Here is a 27,924-nt window from a genome sequence, read left to right as displayed (position 1 = left end):
AGGTGCACATTTTATTAAACCACAGCCTGGACAAGAGGCGACCACTTTGGACTACAGGTCTGACCTATATATGTAATTCTATGTTCAAAAGGTGAAGGTGGGAGGAGCGTGAGCAGAAATCAGGAACCTCAGGCTAAACCTGTTCACAAGATAACATTCTAGGAAGCCACTTCAGCATAAAATGGTGTGACTGGCTGGGTGAGCAGAGGGGGTGTCGGCTTTCGCTGGAGTTGGTGAGATAGGCCACCGAAGACGCACCTGGGTACATAAAGGTCCTATAATTAATAAGCTTTGGAGCGGATCGCCTTAAAGCCTTTACGCCCCATCACATTACAGAGCACAACAGAGTTGGGATTGGGCCCATCTGTCCGCTTATAAGCTTCGACTTTGGAAGCAGTACTGAGGAAATAGATGCACAGGTCCTCAGCTCGTGCCTAGAGGCAAGAAGAAACATATTCAGGGTGAGCAGCCACACCTAGACGTGACACAACCTACTCTGAGGAGGCAGCCAGAGACATCACAGCTAACGTCTGCATCTGCGCCACAGCTACTTTCCTTCCCTGAAATCGAGAGTATAGACATGGCTGCCTCCAAGGAAGACTTCACTAAGAGCTTTCAGCAATTCCAGGAGAAATGTTCTGCTTCTTTCCAGACCCAGTTTACCTCCTTCACGTCGTAAATTTGGCTCTCATTAAATGACTTTGGCAAATAAATATTGGCACTGGGTGACTTCGTCAATACAAATGAGAGGGCAATACTGGAATTAATAGAGGATAATAAACAACAGATGTTGCCTTAGAAGAACTATCAAGGGATACACAGAATCTTGAATTACAATATAAAGGCTTGGAGAACCGATCTAGATGTTCAAATATTTAAATAAAAAATCTCCCAGAGTCGGTCACAGATTTGGAGCTAAGGGAAACAGTCATGCAAATCTTTGCAAATTTACTCCCCAAGAGGAGGAAGTGAATATCCTGATAGACAGGGTTCATAGGACAGGGCCAAGGAGACTTTAAGCAGGAGCATGTCCTCGAGATGTGCTGGTGGGTTGTTCACTGTACCCGCAAAGGAAAACAAGTTACTTACCAACTGGTAACGTTCTTTCGACTGGATGTTCCTCCAAAGCATTCCACATCTTTGACATGTAATGTCCACAGCTGTGCACTTCAAAACATTTTGCAGCAGAGGGCTTCCTGCGTCAATGGCATCGGGTCCATGTCCCTCGAGGGTCTCCATCGAGGACGACATCACAGGATGTTATAAATAGGACGCACGGTGACCGTAGCCTCAGTTTAAGTTTTTTCCCCCAGAACGTGTGACACCATTCAGATGCCTGCTGGACTGCATTTAGCCTTGCGGAAACGGAAGCAGCAATCGCATAGGAAATTCTCCTGAGGGGCAGGCTGGGAGGGCGATGTGGAATGCGTTGGAGGAACATCCAGTTGAAAGAACGTTAGCAGTTGGTAAGTAACTTGTTCTTCGAATGGATTGTGTCCTCCAACACATTCCACATCTTTGACAGTCTCCCAAAGCAGTATCAGTGAATGGAGGAGGGAAAAGAATTTAGAGTACCCAATTAGATTGCGGAATAAAGACCGCCTTCCCAAAGGCCATATCCTGACCATGGATTGTATCCAGGGAATAATGTTTTACAAATGTATGGATTGAAGCCCAAGTAGCGGCATCACAAATATTCCTAATAGGAACACCCTGCTGGAGGGCGGTGGAAGTAGCCACGCCCCTAGTGGAATGAGCTCACAACTCTTCAAGATGATCTTTACCCACCAACCAGTAACACTCCATAATGGTAAGGATAATCCACCCGGACAAGGTCTGTTTGGTAACATCCTGGATCAATCGGTGTCCAGGAAATCCTACAAAGAGTTGATCGTCCACTCTGACCCTGAACATCCTAGAAATGTAAAAACTAAGAGCTCTCCTAGGATCTAACCGATGGAGATGCTCCTCTTCCTTCCCAGGATGAGGAGGAGGGTAGAAAGATGGAAGAAACACCTTTTGACTCAAATGATATTCAGAGACTACCTTAGGTAGAAAAGAAGGACGTACCCTCAGTACAACCCTGTCCTTGTGGAACACAGTAAAGGGTGGCTTAGCTGAAAGTGCCTGCAATTCAGTTACTCTGCGAGCGGAAGTAACTGCAACCAAGAACACAGTCTTAAAGGACAGTAATCCCAAAGGACAAGAGTGCAAAGGTTCAAACGGAGCAACCATGAGAAATCTCAAAACCAAATTCAAATCCCAAACCGGCTCCTGGAAAGGGGACGGCGGGAACACATTAGACAGTCCTTTAAGAAACTGAGAAATCAAAGGAATCTTAAAGTAAGAACATTCTTCATACGAGCACTTAAAGATAGACAGTGCCAGCAGGTAACCCTTAACGGTACCCACTTGAAGGCCCCTGTGGACCAAAGAAAGCAAGAAAGACAAAACCATAGGAATGGAGCACTGAAAAAGATCAACATTGTGATCTCTGCACCAGTTGCAGAACTTATGTCAACAGCAATGATACATGGATTTTGTTGCAGGCCATCTGGCCGAGAGCAACACCTCCATCACGTCATCCGGGAGGTCCCAATCCTTATACCTCAACCTTTCGGATACCAAGCGTGAAGGTTGAGAGTCTTGACCTCTGGATGGAGAACCTGACCCCCCCTCGCGCGAGAGCAGATCCTCTTGGCGGGGAAGACAGCGTGGAGCGCAGATGGACATTTCCAGAAGGTCCGGGTACCACGCTCTTCTGGCCCAATCTGGAGCAATGAGGATCATGTGGGAACCAAACCTCTGTAACCTCTGCAACACTTGAGGAATGACGGGGACTGGAGGAAATGCGTACAGCAGTGGGAATGACCAATCCACCACAAACGCATCTCCAAAGGCTCCTCTTGGAGGAAATTCCCTTGAGCAGAATCTCTCGCACTTCCGGTTGACACTGGTGGTGAAGAGATCCACTTGCAGGGTTCCCCAAAGGGCGAAGATCTCCTGAAGGACTTACTGAGCCAACTCCCACTCATGAGAGACTGTGCTCTGCCTGCTCAGAGCATCCACCGCTGCATTTACATCGCAGGCCAGATGAACTGCCGAGATCGAAATGTCCTGCTGGATGGCCCAGAACCAGAGCTATATTGCCTCTCTGCACAACAGGAGTGACCCTGCCCCCCCTTTTTTGTTGAGGTAATGCATGGCCACTGTGTTGTCCGTCATGACCAAGACAATCTTCTCTCGTACCGAGGGCAGAAAGGCCTTAAGGGGCAGCCTGATGGCTCTCAGCTCTAACAGATTGATGTGGAGTCTGGACTCCAACTGAGACCAACGACCGCTGGCGGTCAAGTTGTTGGCATGAGCGCCCCATCCTGTGAGGGAAGCATCCATCACTACAGTCACCTCCGGCCATGGTTGCCAAAACGGTTCCCCCTTCAACAGGTTCCCTTCGTTCACCCACCACAGAAGGTCCCGGGAGAATGAGCGTGGGATCGGAACAGGAGCTGTCATATTGCCGGAGAACTGCGACCGCTGCATCTTGAGGACCCATTGCAGGGATCTCATCCGCAGCCTGGCCTCTGGCACCAGAAAAATGCAGGATGCCATGAGGACGAGAAACCTTATGAACTCGAAAGCCGGGAGAATCTGGGCATGTTGAAACTTGTGCACCATCTGTACAATGTGACGAGCCCTCACCTTGGGAGGCGAACATTTCCCCAAGGACGTGTCCAACACATCCCCAATGTACTGGAGCCGTTGGGAAGGTGTCAGGTGCAACTTCTTTAAATTCAGGGAGAAGCCCAGCCTGTGGAGGGTGCGGCAGGTGACACCAAGATGATCCAAAGCTCGCTCTGGAGCGCGCGCCCGGGTCAGCCAGTCGTCCAGGTAGGGGAAGATGTGAATTCCCCCTCGCCTGAGGTACGCTGCCACCAGCACCATAAGCATGGTGAAGACCCTCGGGGTGGAGGTCAATCCGAATGGCAGTGGGTGAGTAGACAAATAGCTGGGGTCGCTAACGGAAGGGCGGTATTTCTTAGTAAGATTTTATTTACAGCTGGAAGAGATTCCTGGGACTGCCAAGCAGCTGCCACCCTTTTCTGCAAGGTAGAATGATACGGCAAAACAGGATCAGAGGGCGGACCTTGATCCAAGATGTCTGTCAGATCATCTTGCACAAAGTATTCTGGAGGACTAGACCAGCCCAGATACTCTGAGACTTGTGCCATGAGTCTCCTATAAGAAGACTCTGTATGAGCCCCAGGCTCAGGCCTACCAAACTCTATTTCCTGGGAAGTGTCCTGTCCACTTGCATCATGGAGGGTCTGTCTCAACTCCTCCAACTGACTGTCCCCAGAAATAAATCGGAGCATAATCAAGGTCACCAGGTTCCTCAACCTCAGACCTTTCCTCCTCTTCAAAAATATCATCGAGAGGGGGTTGAAACCACGGTCTGGGGACAGAAGGGGGCCTGGAGGCCGTAACTGGCCTCACCGACTTCAATGTAGCCTTTCTTGGAGGATCCACAATGTCTGGTTACTCCAACGCCAAATTCTGAGAAAAAATTCCCGAAGGCGCCGATAGCGCCGATGGCTTAGATGTCGAAATCGCTGAAGGCTTTGGCGAAGAAGTCGACGCCGGCCCCAAGCCCTCAATAGGTTGCTGCGGTCTTGCTGGGGACGAGGACCGAGACCTAGAGACATGTCTCTTGCGACCTTTCGGAACCTAGTCCGTACAGCACCTCGACGGCTCCCTATGTGTGTTGCGTCGTGAACCCGAGCCCGAAGGCATGCGAGCCACAGACAGAGACTGATCCAGGCTGGCTTTGTCAGAAGTCGTGACCGCACCCGTGTCTCGCGATTGAAAAATCACCATCATAGATTCTTGAACTCTCAGGAGTCGAGGACTTCATAGGGCACGTAACCTTCCTCAAGGCACCATCCTCCGAGAAGGACGGGGAAGGCGACTGGTGACGGCGCTTCTGCGAGTGCCGGGCCAAGGAAGACGAGTGGCGGGAACCCCGGGATTCCTTCCAACACAGAGAGTCACCCCTCGAGTCATTGGTGGAAACCCCCTTGGACTTGGACTTGGAAGTGTGGGACTTAACAGGCTTCGAGCCCCTTCCTTCTTGGAGCTGCCGCTTCTGCTCCCGCAAGGCCTTTGCAGTCAGCGACTGGCATTTTAAGCAGTCGTCGGTGTTGTGCGACTCGCCGTGGGACCACAACCTAATGCGGTGGGGGTCGGTTAGCAACATCTTGGACTTGCAGTCCCGGCAGGTCTTGAAACTGGACCACAGAGTCAGAGGGGTCGAAGAGAAAGACATCTTCAATGAAGAAAACACACGAGGCGCGCAGAGTCTCACGAAGTTAGCACGTTGATGGAAAAAACGGAACTGAGGCTACGGGCGCCGTTCGTGTCCTATTTATAACATCCTGTGATGTCATCCTCGACCGAGACCCTCGAGGGACATGGACCCGACACCATCGACGCAGGATGCCCTCTGTCGAAAAAGTTTCTGAAGTGCACAGCTGTGAACATAACATGTCAAAGATGTGGAATGCGTTGGAGGACAAAATCCATTCGAAACAATATTAAGAGCGGCATGGACGATAGCCCCAATTACATATAACATATCAGAAATCCAATTATATCAATACCTCTCCAATTATATCCAATTATATCAACTCCCATAAACGTAGAGACATGCATGACATAGTGAAAACCCTTCAAGCACCCAAAATTAAGTTTAGATGGACTTTTCTGTTTGGATTGCTATTTACCTTTGAGGGTCAACAACACAGGATCATGTCCAGAGAAGCAGGGATGTCTCTAATCCAAACAGAAGAGGAGGTGGTCACAAATACGACAAATGGAGAAGCCTCCACCATAGAGACTGCCCCGGTAGGAGAATGGTCTGTAATGAAAGCCCGCAGAAGAAGACAAAAGGGTGCACGAAGGGAGGACTGGAGAGCCCGCCTTCGGGGCCTGCATCTCAAATCAGCAAAATGAGGATCCAAAACAGAACTCAAAGTAGAAACTCTCTTTGGGGTAATATAAGCTACTACCACAGTAAGTGACGGAGTGCAACATCTTGGGACTCATCCGTTCAGGTAACAGATGGGGATGTTAGAGTGCCCTGCACTTATCACAGTGTGTTTCATAACTGGTGGTACACACCTCAGGAAACCGTCGGTTCTGTGTCTCACACCAGGGGACTTTTAGGGATAAGGATAGGGGATAAACAGGGTCTGAAGGGGGGTGGGGAACTAGGGGAGTTAGGGGGGACAGGAGGAGTCTTATCCACTGTGTAAATGTTGGTTTATTATGCAGTAACAGAGTTGAGTCCGAGAATCAAGAAATCAGAGCTGAATTGAAGTTAATGCCCTAAATTCAGGTGTCTTCCATTAAATATACGGGGGCTCAATACCCCGGTGAAACGTAGCAAGCTGGATTCCTTTCGGAGGCGTCACCAACAGGACTTGGCGGCGCTCAAGGAAACCCATATCCGGAAATTGGATATAGGTAAACTCTGCATTGGCCAGTACCCGACTATTATTTAAGCCAACGCGGATGGAAAGGCAGCAGGAGTGTTGATAGGACTAAGAGCTGGGTTCTGAGCTAAGATAACCTGTAACACGAACCAGAAAGAGGGTAGATATGTATTTATTGTTCTAGAATTGGGTATTGTTAACCTGACCATTGGATCGTTATACGCTCCTAATACAGGTCACAAAGGATTTTTGAAAATCACACTTGCCCAACTGGAAACTATACCATGGGATCTGTAATACCCCCCAGAGAAAGGATTCCTGACAGACGAGTATACCAGGGGATCTGTAATACCTCCAAGGAAAGGATTCCTGACAGAGGAGTATGCCAGGGGATCTGTAATACCTCCAAAGAAATGATTCCTATCAGAGAAGTATACCAGGGGATCTGTAATACCTCCAGAGAAAGGATTCCTGGCAGGGGAGCATACCAGGGGATCTGTAATACATCCAGAGAAAGGATTCCTGGCAGGGGAGCACACCAGTGGATCTGTAATACCTCAAGAGAAAGGATCCCTGGCAGGGGAGCAAACCAGGGGATCTGTAATACCCCCAGAGAAAGGATTCCTGGCAGAAGAGTATACCAAGGGATCTGTAACACCTCCAGAGAAAGCATCCTGGCAGGGGAGTATACCAGGGGATCTGTAATACCTCCAGAGAATGGATTCCTGACAGAGGAGTATACCAGGGGATCTGTAATATGTCCAGAGCCATGATTCCTGGCAGGGGAGTATACCAGGAGATCTGTAATACCTCCAGAGAAAGGATTCCTGGCAGGGGAGTAAACCGGTGCATCTGTAATACCTCCAGAGAAAGGATTCCTGGCAGGGGAGTAAACCAGGGGATCTGTTATACCTCCAGAGACAGGATTCCTGGCAGGGGAGTGTACCAGGGGGTCTGTAATACCTCCAGAGAAAGGATTCCTGGCAGGGGAGTATACCGGGGGATCTGTAATACCTCCAGAAAAAGGATTCCTGGCAGGGGAGTATACCAGGGGATCTGTAATACCTCCAGAGAAATGATTCCTGGAAGAGGAGCATACCAGGGGATCTGTAATACCGCCAAAGAAAGGATTCCTGGCAGGTGAGTATACCAGGGGATCTGTAATACCCCCAGAGAAAGGATTCCTGGCAGGGGAGTATACCAGGGTATCTGTAATACCTCCAGAGAAAGGATTCCTGGCAGGGAAGTAAACCAGGGGATCTAAGAACGCCATAAAGAGAAGTCCCGGTAGTCAATTACAAGGGGAATTTGAAGCTGTATAAAGAATGTTGACCCTTGGGGAAGATACCTGCAGGGAAATATACCAGGAGTCTGATATTCCCCATAAGATGATTCCTGACAGAGGAGTATATCAGGCAATCCGGATGACTTGAGAATCAGTGTCTTATTGTTTAGTACCCATGAGTGTTAAGTGGACTTTAAGAAATTCATTGAGAGCTTTGTGGCTCACATTACAAAGACATTATGCTTCCTTAGATTTGATGTCTACAGTGGGTCAATTCAGCGTAACTGCTATGCAGGCATCGGATGTCCTTCAAGTGGACATACGTTGACCTGTGAGGCATGTCACAATCCCGTCCTCCGGCATATGGGCAGCACAAAATTACAGCATATGCTCATGAGTGATACACCACTGGTACATGCACAGAGGCATCTGAAAGCTACATCATATTCTGAGGGTCTGCTCGAGAGCCCGCGCAAGATGGCTGCTTCTTAGTAGCGTTCCTATCCCAGAGAGTGGAAGTGGTTTGTGATAGCAGAATCGGGGTACCTGTGAATGGGTCAATGGTGCATAGGACCTCATGCGTAGCCTCTGGATGTGGGGCGGCTTTACTCTGCAATCCACCTTCTGAATGCTTTCGCTGTCGTGACTACAGAGAAGCACGGGACAGCGCCTGGCTCAAAGGTGAGCATAGTGGACGCACAAGTGGTAACAAATGGACTTTAAGAGTATGGACACGACACTGGGGCAAATGTCACCAGCAAGTGAGATAATGATACTAGGAAGGCACGGGGAAGTGAGGAGGAAGAACCCACTCCCCCGGCACCATTAACAGTCCCCACAAAGCAGCCTGAACTACAAAGGTGTGGCACTGTGCTCTTCAGCAGCGCCATCTTGGCTGTGGATGGTCTTTGGCAGGGACAACACAGCATATGCCAGGGAGGAAGGCATGATCCTTACCAAATAACAACCATGGAGCGCTGGAGAGAAAAATGTGAAACATGGACATATGACATGGATAAATGAGCTGCGATGTGGAATTAACCACAACATAATACAAATGATTGGCTGCTATACAGGGAAGGCATGCATATCGGCTAAGAGTGCATCAGCGGAGCATATACGGCATCTATTGCCCTTGTAGGGGACGTGCTCCATGTAAACCACTGAGGCACTGCTCATAATGTCAAGGTGTTACATGTCTAAGTTTAAAGCTATAGGCTTAATGTGCCTATAGATTCCATACTGGCTGACTGCAAGCTACACTAGAGGATCCCAAGATGCACCTCAAGACACTAGAATCATTTCTAGGCTTTGCCTCCTGAGATCCCCAACCACAAAGTACAATCAAGCGTTACCTGTACATTTTGGATACACTATCCAATGTTGCCTAGAACCAGAAGCACAAGCATCATACAGTTTATGCTGAAGAGCCATTGCAGGGTATGAAACACATAGAATGACAATTACACCAATATATGGAAGCTTCTAAACCGAAATGTGAAGTAAAAATAAAATGACCCATTGAAGTCAACATGGAACAGGAAGAAGCACCTGCGACAATTTGGCTGTCATTCATATGAACTTACATCTATTCCCACTGCTCCCACGATGGACAGTTATCACGACAGTATGGGGTTTACCCAGAGTGAACGAAGAGACACAAGACGGAGCTGGAGATAGTTACATGGACAGACTCGACTAAAGCACCAAGAAGACAGGCCATGAGTCGTTAGAGAAACCACCATGACCTAGCTACGTCAGACATGAAGCACACGTGCTATCCGCACACTCTGGACACACAAACACACTCAACTACACGAAGAACACAGGTATTCAAATCTATGAGTTAGAGGACAGTGACATATACATACCATCGGCATGTTTATTATTTTGCCATTAGGCCTGCTACAGCACTGCGGTAATGCAAGAAGCAAGAAGAGTGTGTGTAAATGCTTGCAGATGCTTTTATGCGAACAACCCTATGGTGTGGCAGGAGCACTCAAGAGGCTGGACAGCCATGACGCACTAACCTTCAGACTGTAAGAAGATGTGTACAGTAGAAGCCAGACCATGGCTTAGGAAACCTAGTAGGCCACGATCGACTCAGAGAGACCCCAAGACTTGCAGAATGCTGTGCAAGCAGAACTACTGTGTCAGACGCGAAGCCACCACCAAGGTCACAATGTTGCAAATGACATTCCTCACTCTGATCTCAAGTAACACCGGCTGCAGGAGAGGTGCGCTTTCCGACAAAATACAGAATCATTCGAAGCTCCTTTGCTCTCAAACATGGGGCCTCATTACAAGTATGGCGGTAAGGCAACAACTGCACCGGTCTCGCTACCTGCGCCACTGCTACCTTACTGCCATACTACGATTTGTGCTCGAGGGCGTCGCTCTGCCCACCAGGTCCGACCTGGGGAGCAGAGTGGCACCCGCGAGCACAACTCATGGGTGCACCGGCACCGTTATTAATGGTGCCGGTGCGGCCAAGCTCCCCATTCCCATTCACCCCTATGGGGCCAAATGGAGATGGGGAGTCCCTTATTGCCGGCACCCGCGAATGGACAATTACCGGGTCCGCTGACCTCGGCATGACCTGGTAAATGCCCATTTGCGGGTGCCGGTAAAATTACAGGTCTAGCGGCAGCCATGTCTTTTTTACAGGCACGGCTACTGCCAGACCCGTAATGTGGCCCATGATCTCCAAGCACGTGACCAGGCCGAGCTGAAGTGCTGCCAAGGTTGGTGTCTGAGAAGAAGCAACCTGCCCCGCCATCCAGACAATAGCTGCAACAACATTGTTACATGTACGCTACAGTTAATAATAATAATAATAATATATTCTATGTTGAGAACCAGGGAGCACTCACTGCAGCCATGAGCTACACACGGTTATGATGCTGACACATAGTTGCACCTTGCAGATACTTAATTGCACGAGCCACCATTCACAGGTGTTTTACGGGCTGGGAACAGATATTGTCCCAGGCATGGGGGCTCGTGGCTCAGCCAATCATAGACTAGGATCCTAGGGGTGGACAGTGGGGGTCATCGACCAATCATGGGGCATGCTCACTGTAACAAATTTAGTGTAACAACTTTTGGGGATGGCCAAGCATACCACCTGACCCAACTTTGTCCAATGACACAGCACCTCTATAGGCTCCTGCATGGGACGTACCACTCAACAACCTATCCCGAGTGAAGATATGTTTTTAAGATGGTTCCCGTGAATGACGCCAATTGTGATGTCAGATATCAAAACTGGCCTGCGAGACAGGGGCTGCTGAGAGATGCGTGGAGGTCCTTCCATGTATGTGATCCCTGTGGTGTTTTGGTTATAATAAACCACAGTAATTCCTTGCCTTTTGTGTGGACCTGGTGTTCTTGATTGGGCAAAGGGAAGGAGTTAGTCCTTCCACAAGTATGCATCTGCAGGCTCCCAGAGCGGCTCGGCCGGCCCGGGGGGTATGCCTCTAACAGTTTTTGTTTTGTTTTCCTCACCCCAGACCCTCCCTCACCTGCACTCCCCCTAGTCCCTTTCACCTGTGTTTCTTGTTACAGCACTTGCAAGATCCGAATGTCTCAAGTCCTAGTAGGAACATTTTGTTTTTGTTTTCCTCATCCCTGTCCCCCACACCCCTTTTCCCTGATGCATCGTGAAACACTATTTGCAGTATGGGCATAACTATCCAATAAATAAAACAAAATAAATAAATAAACCTGAGAATGAGGTACCTTCAGACCGAAATAAAGACCACAGTCAAGATACATGAGACATAGAGGAACACAGTGGTAGCAGTGTTATCATCCCCTACTCACTATGACCTTAAGGCTCCTTGGAGAGGTGTCTGCAGTCCACACATCTCCATGTGCTGCTCCTTCTGTCAATTTGGGGGGAAGAGCCACAAATAGGGGTTTTCAGCATCTCTAGGAACGTGTCTACTGTGCTGGTGAAAGGGTCCCCAAATGTTGCTCCCCCCTAAATCATGGTCAAGCTGTCACTGCTGCAACAGGGGGGCAATACCACCAAGAGACTGGGAAGTGCAGCAGAATCTGCAAGAAGCTTTATTGGTTGCAAACCTGAGAGCGGGGAACACCAGCCCCCATATGATATGATATGATATGATATGATATGATATGGCATGATATGATATGATATGATATGGCATTTATAACACGCCTATACACAAGTGTTTCAAGGCGCAACGAGGCAGGGAGGGGGAACAGAGGGAAGACAGACAACGATCCTACTAGGCCAGGTGTCATTCAGATCGCGCAAGTGCAGGGGTAGGGGAAGGGAAAAAGTGCAAGAGGAAGGGGAGGGGGGAAGTGCAGTGCAAGGTAAGTAGAATAAAATAAATAAATAGGGCCAGCTGGTGGCAAGTGCAAGGTAAGTGCAGGCAAGTGCAGGGGTAGGGGGAAAGGGAATACATAGAATGAGGGCACATGAGACATAGAGAATAACACCATGAATGCAGTGCAATTCTCTCCTGCGCACTGTAACCTTAAGGCTCCTTGGAGGGGTGTCTATGAATCACACACCATCATGCAGCGCTCTCTACTCTGATAACTTCTGCGACTCAAATCTAGTGCCACGCCCACTGCAGGCCCCTGCAAGCCTGGGCGTCCCTGGCTCTGAGTCTGGCAGAGCCTTCCAGGTGCCCCATACTCACCAGGTCAGAGATTGCCCTTCCCTCCCGAAGCCCAAGGTCAGCAGGGATTGAAGGGGAAATAAAATCACAAATATAGACCCAAAAGCCCAGCAGTGGGGTCAGAATTTCCTGGAAGCAAGAGTCGTCCCTCGGGCTGCGCTCTCCTCCTGAAGTTCAAGCATAGCAGGGACTGGGGGGCAATCACAAACAGCGTTCCTAGACCCAAGAAGTCTAGCAGAGGGTGAACATCTTCAGGAAAAGAAGAGACAAGCCTAGCAGGCCTCTCCCTAGTTCTCTGCCCTCCTGTCCGGAAGGACAGAAAGGAAACAGGGGATTATGGGACTAGTCAGGTGCTTTATACCCGGGCTACGAGGGGAAGGTGCCAAAGAAAAAAATAATTAGTATTCTGGAAAATGGTTCTGTCAGAAGATAGATGGCCTTCATAGAGTAAAAACTGTGACGAGGAAGATAGGATGTGGCGGTCATTGATGTTTACATTTTACATTTTTCCTGCCCCCCTCACTAGTATCTCTGAAGCTCTCTAGGAGAGGTTAATAGGGAGAACTGAGGGACAGAGGTATGTCCCGGCCACCTCTTCACTTTAGCAAGGACAGTGAGATGAAATCAAGTACCATCCTATCTAAACTAGGACAGGGGGCAACAGTAGGAATGAGGGTGCTACATCCGCCTCACACTTTTATCCTCTGAGTTACCATGCTGGGGCCTGGACACAACCTCAACCTCCTCTCCAATAATCCCTGATCAGTGTTTATAAATATTGCCAATCGAACATTACTTCCACATCCCGCTTCCTCGTCCCAGTACTTATACGTGAGGTGTCCCACCTGCCCAGGAATCCTTTTCTATTTTTATTCCATCGAGTCCTGACTCTCCCAGGAGGTTATAACTTTCCCTCCACCCTAAAAGCCTCATCTAAAGAAATTCCTGCCTCAGGCGGGGACTTACCTTCATTGGAGTCCGACCCTCGGCTAGCAGTGCTAGTAGGGGAAATGAACCTGCCGGCGAACATCACTGCAAAGCTTCTGAAGGTCCTCCACTGGTTGCACTCCTGGTTTCCCTGCATAGCTGTCGGAGCCTGGTTGAGCCACCACACTGTAACATGACAAGCCAGGTTCCTACAGATAGTCAGACACGGCATGCATGCCTATGGCACTGGTGTTCCTGGCATGGACATGCAGGGAGAGGCCCAGGAGAGCCCAGCATGGCGGTCCTGCTCCAGATGGCAATGGAGCACCAGTCATGTTCTGCAGCACCGGTAAGGAGTTGGGGGTGGGACGGAGCTCCCCAGCATGACCCACCATTGCACGGATACCATGGGGAAGACCCATGTAGCAGGACTATCTCCATGGGTATATCCAATGCTCCAGTTCTCTGCGCACTTTTTAATTTTAAAGAGCAGTGAGGGCTATTGTGTGTGTTGGACAGAGATCTTGCCGCCGGAGGAAAGGATTGGGCCAAGACTGAAAGCACATGGAAAAGAGAAGACATATTGAATTGTCCTCCTCTTCCCCAGAGACACCGAGTAAAGGGAAGGCTGGGGGCTCTGTGAAAAGACTGGTGCAGATGTTCCAGAAGGCAACACAGGAGGAGGGGTCTAGAGGGAAGAGGAAAAGCAGAGCCTCTCCCAGTTCTTCATCGTCAGACTCCTCCCCATATTCCACTGCATACCTGAGGTCTGAAGAGGGGGAGCCGAGATGAAATATTTGGTTATAATGCACTGTTGTTTCGGTTCTTATACGGGACGACCACTCTATGGGATCTGCAATGCCAGATCCTACACCTAAGGAGGGTGTGACCAGAGTCCCTTCTTCAGTTTAAGAAACCCCTGAAGGTGCGTCTCCCCCTCCCGACAAAAGTGAAGGAGGAGATATTGGATGAATGGAGGAATCCAGAAAGGATAGCTGTGCCCAGGCTGCAGACCAAGCTGTTTACACTCTAGGGAGAGACAGAAGGTGACAGTTGGCACAACTCTTCATGGCTTGGTCGATCGTGTCTCCATGTCTACAGAAGAAGCCATTAAGGACTCAGCAGACAGGAGGCAGGAGATTAGACAAAGCATTGAGGAAAGTCTAGTCTAGACTTTTCTCTTAATCCAGGATATCCTGAAGTGCTGCTGTGGAGCCACCTGGATATCAGAAGGGTAGTTTTGGAATATTTGGAACGCTCACAGGCATTCTGGAAGATAGATCACCTCCTCATTACATTTGACCTCATGTGTCAGTTCCGATCATTAGTCGGTGAGTTAGAGAAGCGATATCCCTGCCTATCAGCCCACAGGTACCCCTTCACCAGGGGGCATACAGGCCAGGTACACAAGACCCATTGCAGTATCCTGGGCGCAGGCCCAGGGAGTCTATATTGATGAATTGTGTATCGTCGCAACAAGGGTGGATCTACAAATGGTAATTTCTGAGTCAGATTATTTATTCTGTATGATTAATAAAGTGGTACAGGATGTAAGCATGACTTCTTGATTGTCTATCTGCTTTTGCCCATTCAGGATGTTTCATTTGGTCTAGCACCATGTAAGTACTGTGAGGAGCAAGAATTGGACTAGGATTAATGAAGATTACTGGTAAATAATCCACCTCTTTATAATAGGGACGATTAAAAGTAACACATTCCAAAATACATGTAAACAAAAAAGTCAGCTACACATAGTTTAACACCGTCATTTCCAAAAGAACTACGTTAAAGGGGGCACGCCCCAGGTATAGGAGGGCGAAGGTAACTCATATTAGCCAGAGGGCAGTTCCTGTTCAAGTTTCCAACACTGTTTACACAAATCTTCATTCTTCCACCAACACACCCCCAATCCTGGCCCATCCCTATGATTCAAGCATTGAGAGATGAATGCATACACAGAGGCCATGCCCCCGCCAGGCAGATCGCCCTGGGGGGGTCTCTCAGATCACAGGGGGGTCATACCTGAGTGGGATCTTGCATACACAGAGGCCACGCGCCCATCAGGCAGATCTCCCTGGGGGGTCACTCAGCTCACAGGGGGTTCTACCTGAGTGGGATCTTGCAAACACAGAGGCCACGCCTCCACCAGGCACTTCTCCCTGTGGGGTCTCTCAGATCACAGGGGGTCCTACCTGAGGGGGATCTTGCATACACAGAGGCCACGCCCCCACCAGGCAGATCTCCCTGGGGGGTCACTCAGCTCACAGGGGGTTCTACCTGAGTGGGATCTTGCAAACACAGAGGCCACACCTCCACCAGGCAATTCTCCCTGTGGGGTCTCTCAGATCACAGGGGGTCCTACCTGAGGGGGATCTTGCATACACAGAGGCCACGCCCCCACCAGGCAGATCTCCCTGGGGGGTCTCTCAGATCACAGGGGATCCTACCTGAGTGGGATCTTGCATACACAGAGGCCACGCCCCCACCAGGAAGATCTCTCTGGGGGGTCTCAGATCACAGGGGATCCTACCTGAGTGGGATCTTGCATACACAGAGGCCACGCCCCCACCAGGAAGATCTCTCTGGGGGGTCTCAGATCACAGGGGATCCCACCTGAGTGGGATCTTGCATACACAGAGGCCACGCCCCCACCAGGAAGATCTCTCTGGGGGGTCTCAGATCACAGGGGATCCTACCTGAGTGGGATCTTGCATACACAGAGGCCATGCCCCCACTAGCCAGATCTCCCTGGGGGGGTCTCAGATCACAGGGTATTCCTACCTGAGTAGGATCTTGCATACACAGAGGCCACCCCCCACCAGGCAGATCTCCCTGGGAGGTCTCTCAGATCACAGGGGCTCCTACCTGAGTGGGATCTTGTTCAGCCCTTTGCAGGTCCCCCTCTCCTGGCAGCAGAGATGTGAATGAAACAGCAAAAAACGGGTGCAATGGAAGAGGCTGGAAATGGGGAGTAACACCAGGGTGCAGGCTATAGGGATGGGGAGTTACACAAGCACATAGGTGATAGGGATGGGGAGTAACGCCAATGCAGAGGAGGGGATGGGGAGTAACATCAGAGCAAGGGCGAAGAATGGGGAGTAACGCACCCCCTCACATCCCGTGACTAAAGCCTCCATTAGAGAAAGGGGAAGGAAATCAGAAATAAATCATTCAGCAGACACTGGGCTCTCTTTTTCCACAACTTGGAAACATTGGTAACGGATTAAAATGAGAAATTACTTGAGCAGACAGAGGGTTATTGATTGGTGCACAGGGGAGATGGAGGAAGAAATTGGGATTCACTTTTTGAATGTGGATTGGTTTACAGATTACTGGTACACAAATCTTCACTTTCAATTAACCTTTATAACATCAGTTAATGAGCCCCATATGGAGTCCTCCCACCGCTGTATATGTCATTATTACTAATTACCGGCATGTTGCAGTGCTCACTCATGTTCCAGTGCTTACTCATGTTCCAGTGCTTACTCATGTTGCAGTGCTTACTCATGTTGCAGTGCTCACTCATGTTCCAGTGCTAACTCATGTTCCAGTGCTTAATCATGTTGCAGTGCTTACTCATGTTCCAGTGCTTACTCATGTTTCAGTGCTCACTCATGTTCCAGTGCTTACTCATGTTCCAGTGCTTAATGACTAATCCCCCACACTAACGTGAGATGGGGGTTTAGATTCTATTAAAGACAAGGAGGCGATTATTATGCATTACAATCTGTACTCTGAAACCACAGCAGCAAAGAAAAAACTTTTACAAACAAAAAAGTTTCAACAACAGAACTAGATAAAGTTCAATGTTAATGCATGGGGAACTCCCCAAACCATCATGGAGGATAGGTCATACCCTGCAGGGGACCAATGAGCAGGGACCCTCCTTTATATATGTCCATTACTCTAACGCCAACCCCTCTTTCTGCAGCTGACTTGCACCAGACGCCCAATGGAACGGTTGAACTGCGTAGCGCAGAGAAAAAGGATCCAGCGAAACCGGAGATCTCAACCTTTCCGCAGCCTGAAGCAATGAAGAAGTTCTTCTGGATAGGACTTCTCACCCGAAATCACGCACTCCAGAACTTGTAACTGCGATCCACACTCCTGAGCAGAACCTCAACTCGTACCTGTAAGAACAACAAGCAAGAAGGGTGGGTGGTTGGGAAGAACAACAAACCAAAGAATGTTCTCACTTGAACCACCTGTGTACATGCCTATCACAATTGTCATATCATATCCAGGGTGGGTGGGAGGGATAATAATCGCCTCCTTGTCTTTAATAGAATCTAAACCCCCATCTCACGTTAGTATGGGGGATTAGTCATTCTATGACAAGACAGGAGGCTCATATTATGCAAGTTCAAAGCCCTTGCATCTCATTAGTACGTACAAAATGATCCAATATAATAGATAATATAATAAAATAATAGGAAAGGAAACATGTTTTAAATGCTTTCATTAAATCAATCTGTTGACCAATCAGAGAATTGCCCAAGACTAGGTTGCCCGAAAAGCTGTCTTATAAGGCAAAGTCAAAGCCACTGCAAGAAAAACAGGAATGTGCCAAATCCAGCGTTCCTTACAGGCCACCAAAACCAACCGGTTAAAAGAGGGGAAAACATTGAACAAAGTTTTCCTATACTAATAGGTTAGGACAAAACCATCTGAAATAAACACCTATGTTGTTCAATCAAATATTCAAAACACTTAAATTCGTACCATTTTTGGGGACCTAGAAAGCAAACCAATGAAAACAAACACCTAGCTCTCCTGGAGATAAAGAAAAGTACCCCATAGGGGTGAAAGTCTTATAGGTTCCATCCCATGCATTAAAGGAAGATATCGCATTAGAAACAGGGCATGCCACAGAACTACACTGGGGAACCAAGAGGGAAAGACAAATCTTCAAAAGGGTAAAATGGGAGTAAAAAAACATTTTTATAAATTTTGTAATAGGACAATCCATCCTGAGCGGAGCTGAAAAGCAATAGAATTAATCTACAATTGTCTTCAGACATATGTGTATACTAAGGAGGGAAGTCTTCTGGAGGCAGAAGCAGAATGGAAGAGAGGGCCCCACCTGAGAAGCTAAACCCGTCAAACCGCCAACACGAAGACCCTCAGACCTCCCGAACTCTTGAAGAAGGACTCTGCTACCATGACAAAAGGCAGATATTATAAACCTGATCCTTAAGAGGCCAAACTTGGCAAGAAGAAAAAATGTATCCGACATCCAATCACTACCATTATAGTGATATCTAAACTCCTTTGTAGGTATGCCCGGTGCTTGAACCTTGATCCCTCCTCCCTGGTGATAAATCCCCTAGCGGATCAAAAGTAACCGAAGGAGGACACCAAATTTCCAAAATCTTAGCAAGACTCTAAACTGCAAAGAACTGATCACTAAATGGTTAAACTGAAGGTGTACACCAGAAGAGGTCCAACCTATATTTCAGCCAATTTACAGATCTTTGAAGCTCACAGCACCCTGAGCTGGCACCTTACTGCAAACAAACTCTTGTGAAAACCCCAAAGGTCCACCTGCCATGCAGGTGACTATGATAATCAAGTCATCAACCAAATATATATCCCAGCACTCTGGTAATCGTAGCGGCAGACACCGTCTGAAAGTTAATGTATAGACTCTGGAACGCATCGTGATAGAGGGTCATAACGTGGATGGGGGATAGTATCACTCTATCCCACCAAGGGATATTGAGCCTTCCCAAAAGAGGAGAAACCTCCCCCACTTATCCAAAGGAAAAACCTTGCAATCCAGAAAGAAAACTACCCTGAGGACCACATTAAAGCCCCACTTTACACCGTTAAGAGAAATAAATACCCACTAGCGCCTCTAACCAATCCCCTGACTGGACAGACTCCAGTTAACTTATTGAAATACCAGAGATTAGCACAAAGGAAAGTAACAGACGGGAGGGAAATGCTCAGTGCGAGTCTGCACTGGTCACCCGCCAGAACTCCTGTAAAAAGGAAAAAACTGAAACCATTGGATACTCCCAGAGGTGTAATATTATGATGCAATCTCCCCCAAGGATGGCAGGAAGGGGAATGAGGGGGAAAGAACTCTGGATAATTACCAATGCCCTGTAAATGCAAGGTTGAGAAGAAATCTGGGACCACTGTCCCCTCAAACCCTGAGGTCTGAGTCACTGTATTCATGTGAGGCTGACTGGCCACTAAGGGAATCAGGGGAAGGAAAAACTAAGCACATTGTCCATAGCAAAACAGTACTTATACAGTACTACGAACCCTCAGGTATATGAGTGGTGCTTAACACTACTACGAGCGTTGTGTGGTGTGAGGTGTTCACTTATCGCTCTCAGCAGGATAAAAGACTGATGTAGACCTTTCCAAAATTAGGAACCTGTATCAGAACGGTCAGCACGGATATGAAAACAGCACTCTAAAGAGGTTAAGCAACGCTCATGAGGGTACAGAAGCCTGCGTGTACTCCTCGAGCAGAGGAGAAGTTGCAACACACTGTTAGACGGTTAGCTGAACCATAGGGCAAGCTTTGGGAGGAAAAACATGAGGCAGGCGCCAGCAAGTTATTATTTGGCAACTCGTCTAACTGATACCATCAAGTGTTTCCAAACACTCCATCCAAGTAAAACATGGTTGCTCAACTTGTCATGTAAAAAACTGAACGGTTACCCTCGAGCTGACCCTGTCTCCACCAGAAACCAAAAGAATAAGGAATGTCCAATGGGACAAAAGTAGGGGAGAACAAACGTCCCCACTAAAGAGAGCCTTAAGCCCTACAGACCTCAATAGAGGCATAACGCATCATCTTTATTCTTCCTCATGTTGAGAGAAAATACTGTAGCTTAATCAGCACTGGTATTGGGTGGAGCAATTGAGGTCGGGAATCAAAACCTAAGGAAAGGACTGAGTTGTCCTGAAACTAACTAAGGTAAAGGGTGACAGAATTTTTAACTAAAAGATGAAGGATAACACCAGAGAGATGGTTAGAGAGGAAGGTACAACCCCATATGGGTCTGTTTACAACCACTTCCACACTCTTTTCTTTAAAGCACTTAATAAATAAAGAATATATAATATATGAAATATATATAAAATATCCAAAGAAGAGGGGTTACGCCCTCACAGGGGACCGAATCCCCGGCCCTTATATAAGCTGATACTCACGGAGCTTTCTGGGCCACTGACAATTCTGAAAAAACGCAAATGTGTTCCAGTCAACACTTAAACATATTGTTTATCAAAGCGTACACTGAGCAAGTGCACCTCAACTGCTCACCCCAGCAGGGTGAGGCAACCAATAGTACACGAGGGAGCACCTCGCAGTAGGAACAAGGCGAAGCCTGAAACCGAGCAGGTTACTGCACGCCTACAAGACCAAACAATGGCGTCAGCCATATGCAGCACCTAAACAAAGCTGCCGACCTTAAGGAAGGAATACACTGAGCAAGTGCACCTCCAACTGCTCGCCCGAGCAGGGCGTGATAATCAGCAGTACACGAGGGGGTAACCACGCATTAGAACTCAGGCAGAGCCTGAAACCGAGCAGGTTATGGTGCATGCCAGTTAAGGTAATTACCCAAGTTGCCCACTTTAAGGGAGGAAACACTGAGCAAGTGTACCTCAACTGCTCACCCTAGCAGGGTTTGGACACAGCCGTATACAAGGGGACCCCTCGCAGAAACCCCAGGCAACCTTGCCACCAAGCAGGTGACTGCACCTTTCCAGGGAAGATAACCCAAACAAAAGAAAACTGTCAAGTTGAAGGTAGGATACACTGAGCAAGTGCACCTCCAACTGCTCGCCCGAGCAGGGTGTGATAATCAGCAGTACACGAGGGGGTAACCTCGCAATAGAATCAGGCTGAACCTGAAACCGAACTTATGGCACCTACAGTGAAGGCAAAGCACATAACTTAAGAAATAAGTAAATGAATAAATAAACAAAGAAAATAAAATAAAACTGCAGACTGGCAGTGCATCGGGCTCTTGCGCTGGATGGTCAGACTTTGACCTAACAAACCCACAGTCTATCAGTAAACATTCTTTCTTTCCAGCACTAAAGGTAAGGAAATGTGTTGTGTCACCAGGGATACGAAATTACAAACATTTAACAAAACCACATTTTTACTATTAAAATGTTTGTGCTATAATCTTTCTGAAGAAGTCATGAACCAACCAAATGCCCATTAGGAAATCCCTGCTCAACTGAGCAAAAAAGGTGACAATCAAATACCTCCACTGTAAAATACAATTATTTAAAATATAACAATTAAAATATCTAATCTTAAAATATACAAATAAACATGCGCTGGTCCCGGGTCTTCCTGCATGGGAGACCTGCAGCTCTATATTTGAGCTAACTTGGCTCAGTACTGAAACAGAGGCTTTTGTTATAAACTTAAGCCACAGGGGCAGGCCGAACCCAAAGCCTGCAGCACCTGGAATCCCCAGGTGACCATAAATCTGTCAAGGGGCACGAATTCAAACAGGCGAAATGAAGAGGGAACAGTGTAAACAACACTGCTCTCGCGCACGCCGGGAGCGAGTTGATTAATGCACTAGAAACACCTGAGTTTACAAGCGCGAGAAATTTTTAAAGAAGAAATAAATTAGAGAGCTCCCTCGAACTCACAACCTCATGGACTGTAGTCCGAAATTCAACCATTGCACCACTGCTTCAGCTGAAACAGGATGTATGAGCATAATACATATTTTCTTTTTGAAAGACACCAAAATGAAACCAACGGCCGCACGCGGCTATCCAGATACATTGTATCAAATACACAAATTCCTTTATAATAAAAGGTAATTAACACATATTTACCATATATGCCATATTCAAACTAATAAAGCCTACTACTGACAAACAATGTAAGACACAACTGAAAGGGGTGACTTAGCTCTGTGGTGTCAGCAGCAAAGAAAGAGGGGTTGGCGTTAGAGTAATGGACATATATAAAGGAGGGTCCCTGCTCATTGGTCCCCTGCAGGGTATGACCTATCCTCCATGATGGTTTGGGGAGTTCCCCATGCATTAACATTGAACTTTATCTAGTTCTGTTGTTGAAACTTTTTTGTTTGTAAAAGTTTTTTCTTTGCTGCTGTGGTTTCAGAGTAAAGATTGTAATGCATAATATGAGCCTCCTGTCTTGTCATAGAATCATGTTGCAGTGCTTACTCATGTTCCAGTGCTTACTCATGTTCCAGTGCTTACTCATGTTGCAGTGCTTACTCATGTTGCAGTGCTCACTCATGTACCAGGGCTTACTCATGTTCCAGTGCTTACTCATGTTGCAGTGCTCACTCATGTTCCAGTGCTTACTCATGTTGCAGTGCTTACTCATGTTGCAGTGCTCACTCATGTACCAGTGCTTACTCATGTTCCAGTGCTTACTCATGTTGCAGTGCTTACTCATGTTGCAGTGCTTACTCATGTTGCAGTGCTTACTCATGTTCCAGTGCTTACTCATGTTGCAGTGCTTACTCATGTTGCAGTGCTCACTCATGTACCAGTGCTTACTCATGTTCCAGTGCTTACTCATGTTGCAGTGCTTACTCATGTTCCAGTGCTTACTCATGTTGCAGTGCTCACTCATGTTCCAGTGCTTACTCATGTTCCAGTGCTTACTCATGTTGCAGTGACTCTTCAATCTTTTTTTTCCTTATGTCCCTTTAAGGCTTGAAATACATTACCATGACTTCCTACATGCCTGCATATAATTGTTTCTGTGTTCAGCAGGACCCGGGGTGTGGGAAGCACACACACTTCTATCCCACTGTGGCAAAGCCAAGGTGATGTAGCCCCTGTTTCCCGGCCCTGTTTGGGGTAAGCATTATTCTCAACTCAAACGCTTTTGGCCGGTTTCACCCGCCCTGTAATCATTGTCCTCACCCGCCAAGCCCTCAATACACCCATACACTTCAATGGGCTCTCCCCCGCCTAACACAAAACCAGGTGTTTTCACTGGCCTTGGAGACACACAGGGTAGTGAGGTTTTTTATTTTTTATTACATTTTCAACAGGAAGAAGTAAACAATAGAACAGGTAGAGGAGTGTGAAAGCAGGAGAGAGAGGGCGTTGATCATTCCATCTGGCGTGACATCCATGACAGTCAGCGTCCTGGTGCCGAGTGTGGTGACCGCGGGGCATTGCTGTACGCGTCGGCCCCTTCCCTCCTGCGCCAATTCAGCTCTTGCAGACTAGATCGCACTCAGCTGAACTAGGCTCAACCGCCTGAACTCCCAAACAGGCTTAATAACAACTGTGCATGCTGCTTCTATCTAGAGTGTTACCTATTAATACCTCAACCTCACGGAACTTGATATGATATGATAAGCTCATTTATAACGCACTTAATACCCAGAGGTTTCTAAGCGCAGACCGGGGATCAAACCTGTGTCGATCCTGTCCTCTTGCTTAAATGACACATTTTCTCTGAGCTATCCTCCTGGGACTTCTTTCCTATTATTATGCAACTACAGTCATTTGTAATTTTGATTTCTGTAAATAGTTCGCCCTCTTCGGGCCTGTAATATCTTGTTTCTGTAGCCTGCGCTCTAGTAGATTTTCTTCCATCTGAATCTTTCAGTTTGGGAAAAAGGGAGATGTTTTACCATTTAATCATTTGTTGAATGTCCAGTAGAACTTGGAACTTAAATGCAGAATGTGGTTCAGTTGAGAGGGAGACATTGATATATCCGGTGAGGTTAATGTGAAGCTCTTAGTAAAGGAAAAATAACTACTTACCAGTATCCCAGATCCTGTCCTAGTCCTCTTTCTGTATTTCCTTTTTTCACGATCATCCGCCATGCGATTACCTTGACCTCAATTGACGAATAATCCTAGTCCCCCTAGGTGATTTCAAACTCCTCCTCCATGGGAAGCTCATATACAAGTACCGGAGGAAGAGCTCCACACTGTTTTCTGCTACACGCAGGTGCAGAATTCTATGTGTTAGGAGTTCCCAAATTGCCGGAATACATATTTGTATACTGCAGGAGCAATAATTTTGACTATTGGATGAAGCATATTTGTGTCATCTTGTCTACCACATTGTAAAAACGTCTGTAGCTCTGTGGAATGAGATTATGTAAATGTCTGTGTATCGCTGTCAATTATGAATTTGTAAGTTACTTTGAAAAGTTACTCTGTTTTGTGCATATTTCTGTACTATAAAATGCTTTGATAACTATTGGTATGTACAGAGTGAATTCTGCGACTCAATTTAGAAGCCATGAGTGTTAAATAGAATTTTTAATCAGACTTTTCTAATATTACGAATACTGTGCGTCCTAAGGTTTGTTGGCTACAATGAAACAAGTCAGGTTTATTGCTATGCAGGTGTTGGATGTCCGTCAAGGGGACCTACTCTCCTGGCCTCTTGTATGTGGGCAGAGTAGGGAGGTGGTCAACTGGTGGAGAGTGCCCAAGGACCAATCCCCAAACACAGAGGGAGTGAGGCTCTCTTGGACAGACTTACCCAGTGTTTGCTCTGCTGGCAGAGACCAGCCGATCCACCCAGCGTACTCAAATGACCACAACCCAAAGACAAAGCCCAGGATTATCAATCGGATTTACAAGAAGGGATGGAAAGTCCTGTTAGGGAGAATTCTCTGTTTAGGCTGAATTTCCTAACCTAGTGAGTCCCCCAGCAGCTTTGCTGGATTTCTGAAGTTTGTTTTTTTCCATCCTGCCAAGAGTGAGACTCTTTTTTCTCCCACTCTTGGACATGAATGTGTGTAATTCCTTTGAATGTCAATGTGTTCTATGGGCTATGGGGTCTTTTACTCCATAGGGTCTCATATGTTTTTGCTATGTGTGTTACAACGCACCCTCCGTGCCGTAACACTGGGGCGTCCTAGCAGACCTCCACCATAGACTCCATACCCGGGGACTGACTACTGTCTCCCCGGGCATGTAAAATCACCATTGGCTTTACTAGACCTAAATTTACTAACAGAACTAGTACAAACCATCCTATTGTGGACATACCCTCGTCGGATTTTTAGGTCCTGTGGCGACTTCTGAAGATCCAGTCCCAAAAGCCCTGCTTTTATGCAGAAAACCCCCATTCATTCAGCCTAGCTGCCAATCAAAACACGCTAAGTGGTGAGCGGGGTGGCTCACCACTTGGGCCAATCACACCAGAGGGCGACTTGAGTTGGCAAGGCAACTCAGTCCAGGGTGCCTAAATCCCCTCCCATACCCCCTGTGGTAACCCAGACAGAATGGCACCACTTTGGAGGGCCTCTGTGTAGAGGCCCGCCAAAAGTGGAACAAAGGGCTCAATCTTTGGTTTAGGAGTCACAGAGACGAACACAGATGCCATTTTAAAAACCGAGTTCTGGCAGAAAATACCAACCGATAGATTAATTTAAGATAAATAAACCAGTGGTATGTTAGAGATTAACGAGAACAAGTATTAACCTCCAACAATGGGAAGAATCCCATAGGGTTACATTAGGGGTCGAATATAACAAGTAGTTTTCCACTGCCACCAGCCAAAACTCGACGAGGGGGGACGGGACAGTGCCCCCTCGAATAACAGACCCAGGAGTAATCGAATTACCCCTACTAGTACGTCCACAATAGGATGGTTTGTACTAGTTCTGTTAGTAAATTTAGGTCTAGTAAAGCCAATGGTGACTTTACATGCCCGGGGAGAAAGTAGTCAGTCCCCGGGTATGGAGTCTATGAGGAAGATCCGCTAGGACGCCCCAGTGCTACGGCACGGAGAGTGCGGTGTAACACACATAGCACAACGTATGAGACCCTATGGAGTAAAAGACCGCATAGCCCATCGAACACATTGACAATCAAAGGAATTACATACATTCATGTCCAAGAGCGGGAGAAAAAGTGTTCCACTCTTGGCAGGATGGAAAAAAACAAACTCCAGAAATCCAGCAGAGCTGCTGGGGGACTCACTAGGTTAGGAAATTCAGCCTAAACAGAGAATTCTCCATAACACTCGCCCCCCCAGACTAAGGGACAGGAGGATTTAATCAACTCCTGGATGAATCTCATACCTCTAGTCGATGACATACATCCTAGAGAGACCATCAGCATTTTGGTGGTGACACCCTGACCTGTGCTCAATGGTGAAATCAAACCCTTGCAGGCAGATCGACCATGTCAATAGTTTTGGGTTTTCCCCTTTCATTTGCATTAACCATCTCAAGGGTTGGTGGTCAGTCTGAATGACAAAAGTAGAACCATACAAGTATGGCCTAAACTTCTTCAGAGCCCACACGATAGCAAAGCATTCTCTTTCGATTGTTGCCCACCTTGTTTCAGGATCCTTCAGGTTGCGGCTGATGAAGCAAACTGGGTGCTCCCTACCTTTCCCATCCAGTTGACTGAGTACGGCACCTATTCCTACATTTGAAGCATCTGTCTGCACAATGAAAGTTTGGTGGTAATCAGGAGCTCTGAGTACTGGGGCTTGGCAAAGAGTCTTTTTCAGGTTTTCAAAAGCCTGATTGCACTCCTCATTCCATCTAAACTTTTTAGGAAATTTGGGCGAGGAGATGACATTCAGTGGAGAAGCTATGGTCCCATAGTTCTCTATGAAATTCCTGTAATACCCAGTGAGGCTTAGGAAGGCTCTCACTTGGGTCTGAGTAGTAGGTGTTGTCCAATTTTGCACAGCTTCAATCTTACTGAGCAAAGGCCTTATTTCTCCACCTCCTACCTCATGTCCAAGACAGGCTACCTTACTCTGTCCAATTTGGTATTTACTCGCCTTTATGGTCAGATTGGCTCGTCCAAGAGCCTGCAAAACATCTCTCAGGTGGGTTACATGCTCTTCCCAGGAATTGCTGAACACTGCTATGTCATCCAAGTATGCCATGCAGAAGTCCTCCATCCCTTTCAGAACCTGGTTTACCATCCGTTGAAATGTAGCAGGGGCATTCTTCAATCCGAAAGGCATTTCCTTAAACTGGTGTAAGCCAACGGGGGTAGAAAATGCCGTTTTCTCCTTGGCATGGTCTGTCAGGGCTATTTGCCAATAGCCTGACGTCAAGTCAAATGTGCTGAGGAACTTGGCGGCGCCATGTTTATCCACCAACTCATCTGTTCTTGGCAAAGGGTGGGCATCAGTCTTGGTGACTGCATTAAGAACTCTATAATCCATGCAGAATCTAAGTTCTTTAGATCCGGCCTTTGGTACTAACACAACTGGGCTAGACCATGGACTAGTAGAGGGCTCTATTACCCCGAGATCAAGCATATTGCTGACCTCACCTTTGATGTGGGTTTGTACGTTTTCTGACATTCGGTATCCTCTGCTTTTGACTGGCAGACAGTCACCAGTGAGTATGTCGTGCTGGCCCCAAGGGGTCAATCTGGCGAAAGCGAGAACAGAGAGGCAAACTGATTTAACATAGATTTGCACTCGTCTTGTTGCTCGGGTGTCCGATTTGAAGAGAGATTCACTCCTTCAATTTTTTCATATAAAGGTAAGCCTCTGAGGAGATCCTGAAGAGCTTCACTCTCTTCTTCTTCCTCGGATGATGCTAGAAGCAATGCTCCTACATCAGGTCTTGAG

General features: G+C 47.4%; 1 protein-coding gene across 1 annotated transcript in view; it reads right to left on the bottom strand.

The window, feature by feature from the left end:
* Positions 1 to 16,330, bottom strand: part of LOC138570289 (zinc finger protein 271-like) — a 28,167-nt gene extending 11,837 nt beyond the window's left edge. The window contains exon 1 of the mRNA XM_069649061.1: positions 16,227 to 16,330. The gene's annotated coding sequence lies outside the window, so the exon portion shown is untranslated. The remainder of the gene's footprint in view (positions 1 to 16,226) is intronic.
* Between the last annotated feature and the right edge of the window lie 11,594 nt (positions 16,331 to 27,924).

Source organism: Ambystoma mexicanum, chromosome 2q (genome assembly GCF_040938575.1).
Source record: "Ambystoma mexicanum isolate Mex_15411 chromosome 2q, UKY_AmexF1_1, whole genome shotgun sequence".
Lineage (NCBI taxonomy): Eukaryota > Metazoa > Chordata > Amphibia > Caudata > Ambystomatidae > Ambystoma > Ambystoma mexicanum.
This window is presented reverse-complemented; position numbering and strand designations above follow the sequence as displayed.